Source organism: Phytophthora infestans, genomic scaffold (assembly GCF_000142945.1).
Source record: "Phytophthora infestans T30-4 supercont1.36 genomic scaffold, whole genome shotgun sequence".
NCBI lineage: Eukaryota > Oomycota > Peronosporomycetes > Peronosporales > Peronosporaceae > Phytophthora > Phytophthora infestans.
In genome coordinates this window covers 276490-281108 of record NW_003303723.1, presented here as the reverse complement: position 1 = coordinate 281108, position 4619 = coordinate 276490, and positions in this window count along the sequence as shown.

Below are 4619 nucleotides of genomic sequence, written 5' to 3'. Positions count from 1 at the left end.
TTCGTAGATTAAGTTTGAATTTAATACAAACTATAAGTCACCTATAGAAATGCAACCAATGGTTGGCTTTGAACGACCTTGGTACTTTGTACCAAATATCCCGAAGTATGACGTGTCATACTTCGTGTAACCAGGGCACACTTAGGGCTACGTACCCCGTTACATCTCCCCCACTTAGGTTCGGTTTACCGACCAATCAGAATGAAGAGGTGTTCGTCACAAACTCTCATTCTCAAAGTCGAAAACCATCGACTTGGCCGCGCGAGCGCGGCGGAGGCTCACTTCACAGTTAGAGCCTCGAGCAGCAACCTGTGCGCTCTTCGTCTAGGTCTCCACTTCGACCGTTATCATGCCTCGTGGCACTGCAAAGAGCGGTGCTAAGACACGCTCCAAGGCGGCTGCCGGTAAGGCGCAAGCCAAGAGCACTAAGCCTCACGGCAAAGGCTCTGCACTCAAGGAGGCTACTCAGGTGGCCTCCGAGGCGATCGGATCCTCGGGTGACGCGGCTGTGGACAAGCGCGCAAGCAGGCGCCGCAGTCCGTCGCCCTCATCTTCAGACAATCGTCCGAACCCTCGGTTCGTAGAACGTGAGTTCAACTCGGACAGTGAAGACGATGCCGAGTCCGAGAGCACTCATGATGCTCCTGCGGGCTCTGTAGGAGGGCACAGCCCAGTGCCCAGTGAGCCCAAGATGACAGCGTGCAGTCGCTCGCTAGTGATCACGGTGATCACAGTCCCAGGACCTCTGTGCGCTCTGAGAGTCCGGCCGTCAAGGCTAAGGGTGCTCCCAAAGCCGGTGGCGATGAGGAAGAGAATCCTCGCAAACGTCTCTCGCTTGCCGAGGGTCTTGCGCGTGCTAAGGCCTCAAAGGCCGAAGGCGCCAAGCCCTCAAAGAAGCGTACAGCCTCTAAGTCTCCACTTCGCGAGGAGAAGGAGACTCGACGCTCCTATCAGAGTCTCTTCGGCTCCTCGGATGAAGAGGAGGAGAAGGAGGAAGAAGAAGAGGAGGAGGAGGGTGCTATTGATGAGCTCCGGGAGGTCTCGAATGGCCTCGACCAGCAGCAGGAGGATTTCCAAGCTGCCCAGCGTGTGCGTGGGGGTTCGGTGGCGGCACCCGTCAGCCAGGGAGCTGTCATCAACTCAAGAGGGTATTGGCCTCCCGAGGAGAGCTCTGGGGCTGACCTCTTCTTAGAGGTCCTCGTCGCCCCTCGTGGCCTTGTGGGCGGCCACACTTCGAGGGGCGTCTATGAACGAGCCCTTGTTCAAGAAAGAACAGTTGTTCGTCGACAACTTGGAGGCTGCTCGGTGTGTGCTTCTCGCGCCACACCGCATTCCCCTTAAGGACTTCACGACTTGTCGTAAGAAGCCCGAGACCCGGGGTGGTCTCTATCCGGTTTGGGGATACCCCTGGGTTATGCCCGAGAACTGTCCCACGTGGAGTTCTTGTGAGGACATGTTCTGGGCGTGGGTGGAGACTCTCAAGTACTCGCCCACGGAGTTATGGGAACTTCATGAAGATCAGCAACTGTCCCACATCCTGGACCAGCATGATCTTCGTGTGAGGTTTGCCCACTTGATCAGCAAGCGTATGCTGCTAAGGGACATCCTGAAGCGCGCGGCTTCTAGCGCTCACGATGAGCGCGGGTACGGTATGTATTTATCGTCCGTACCCCGTTCGGGCAAGAAGCCCCGGACTACTTATGAAGCTCCCAGATTGCGACAGCCTTCGGGCAGTCAATCAGGAGTCGTTTAATCGGCTCCCACGAGTTCTCGGAGTGGGCATAACCCCTCCACTTCACGAGGAGCTGTCGCTTACCGCGACACCGTTGCTCCTGGAGGATCCGCTCCACGTGGAAGTGGACTTCTCCATTCCGGTCAAGCAGGGGCGGAGGTGCCCTCGTACGAGTACGAGTACTCGGCGCCTCCCGAGAGCCACTCTCGTCCGAGTGCTCCGACTGCGGGTCCGACACGGGACCCTGAGGTTGACCGCCTCCGTCAACGTGTCCTCATGCTTGAGATTGCACTTGGCCTTGGGACTGGCGGTAATGCTGCCGCCCAGGCCGGGAATCAGGGCGAGCTCGCTCGTCTTGCGGGTCGCCTGGACCTGGTGGAGCGAGAGGTTGCGAGCCTGCACCTGCGGGTGGATCGTCGGGCCTCTTCGTCCGATCTGGACGAGGCCTTTTGCATGATCCGACGGATCGAGGCTTTGTTGCCACGTCCGGAGCCGCCTGCGGCACACTCCCAGACGTACGCGTATGGTTCGTACCCGGCGTACTCAGCGTACTCGGCGTATGGCGCCGAGGTCCGTTCGTATGGAGCCCCTCCGGCGTACGGTCTTGACCGCAGCCTTGCCGTCCCGACCGAGACTTGGGTGCCTGCTCCGACGCCCTCGTCGACGACTGTGACCGGCCCTCGCTTCGAGGAGCTGGGTCAAGGGGGATCTGCGAGTCAGCAACCCCCTGCGGGTCAAAGTACCGCTTAAGACGTCCGACATAGAACGTCGGGTGCGTCGTCATTGACTTTGGAAGGTCGATGGTGTACGACGCACCATGTCTGGCCAGGACTGCAAAAGGTCCGATGAAGCGGTGCTTCCGTTTGCTGCTGCCGACAGAGCTAACAGTGTCTAGAGGTAGGTTCCTCGTGTCTAGCAACACTAAGTCCCCAACCTCATGGATACTTAAGTTTCCTCTTCCTTGTTTGACTGAGTACTCCTTTTGTTTATCTTGGGCCGCTGCCATGGCATCGCGGACCCTGCTGACAATGTTCAGCTTGATATCCATAAAGGATTCCACCTGTTTCCGCAGCGAAACTGGTCTTACATCCGAGACCTGGGAGGAAAGGGCTTTCCGAGCCTCTCCCCCGCTTAGATAGAGGAGTCAGTGTCTTCTCGAAGAGTGAGAGGCACTCTGGGGTGGCGGAAGCCGTTCAAGTAGAACGGCGTGAGCCCCGTGGACGCGTGCACCGCGTTGTTGAGCGCAAACTCAACAACTGGAAGCTGCGTCGACCACGTACGTGGTGCTGCCGCGCACACACTGCGCCAAGTGTCCTCGAGCACTCGATTGACGCGCTCTGTTTGGCCGTCGGTCTGCGGATGGTCCGCAGTGGACATCTGCAGACGAGTTCCCAATAAAGGGAACAGCGTTTTCCAAAACGCGGCAGTGAACCGCGGGTCTCGGTCCGAGACAATCGTCTCCGGGAGACCGTAATGGCGGAACACGCCATCGACGAACATCCTTGCGGTTTGTTCGCCCGTTACAGTGACGGGAACTGGAGCAAGATGTACCATCTTGCTCAGCCGACACACGAACACCAAAATTCCGGTGTTGCCGTGTCCGTCGGCGGGAAGCCCAAAGATGAAGTCAAGACTCATCGACTTCCAACAGTCAGCCGGTACGGGCAGGCTCTGTAGTGGAGCCGAAGAGTGCCCTGCGGGTTTGACCCGCTGACATGTTTCACATGTCTTGATGTACCGGGCGACCCACTTGTACATGTGGGTCCACCAGAAGGACTGAGAGACCGACAGAAAGGTCTTCTCGCGGCCCAAGTGGCCGCTGGAGGGCGCGTCATGCGCCTCCGCGAGGATGTCGAACTTCAGATCCTCGTCATTGGGTACGACCACCCGTGGAGGATCAGTGGGCTCCACCCGATAATAGAGGAGGCCCTCCTTCAACTCATATCGGTGGAGCCGTTAGCGCTGTCGCGACGAGAGCCAGTCGGACGTCGCGCTCGTTCCGGCCTTAAGGAACTTGACGATAGGCGCGACAGCCTCATCGTCCCGATACGCCATGCGTATCCGATCATATAGATCCGTTGTCACCCGCGTGATGTGGGCCAACTCATAGTCGGGACGCCGAGAGAGGGCGTCCGCAAGCACGTTGAGCTTGCCCGGCTTGTATTCGACGCGGAAGTTGTATTCCGCGAAGAAGGACAGCCACCTCGCCATCCTTTGGGAGAGGTGAGGCGAGCTAGTCGCCGTCCTCAAGGACGCGTGGTCTGTGTAGATCACAAAGGGCCTAGAGCCCAGAAGGTGAACACGGAACTTCACAAGGGCATATTTCATTGCCAGGAGCTCCTTGTCATGGACAGGGTAGTTCCGCTCGGCGGCTTTGAGCTGCCTGGACTGGAACGAGATGACTCGTTCCTGTCCAGCCGTGTCGGCCTGCAGCAATGCACACCCGATGGCGTAATCCGAGGCATCGCAGACGACGCTAAACAGCTTCGTCTCGTCCGGCAGGGCCAGGACAGGGGCCTCTTGGAGACTGGCCTTGATGCTGTCTAAAGCATCCTGGTGCTCTTGCTCCCAGCGCCAGTCGACGTCCTTCTGAAGGAGGCTCGACAAGGGCTTAGCGAAGCCCGCGTACCCAGCGCTGTACTTGTGAAGGTAGTTGGCCAAGCCCAACCACTTTCGAAGATCCTTCTGGGATCGGGGCGTCGGCCATGCTGCTATGGCCTTGACCTTGTCTGGGTCAGCCCGAACGCCCACGCTGCTTACGAAGCAACCGAGTACTTTAATCTCTGGTGACGCGAAAACGCACTTGTCGATGTTGGCGTAGAGCTTGTTCGCTCGCATTACGTCCAACACTCGACGGAGGTGATTCTAGATGCACCTCCATGGCCGT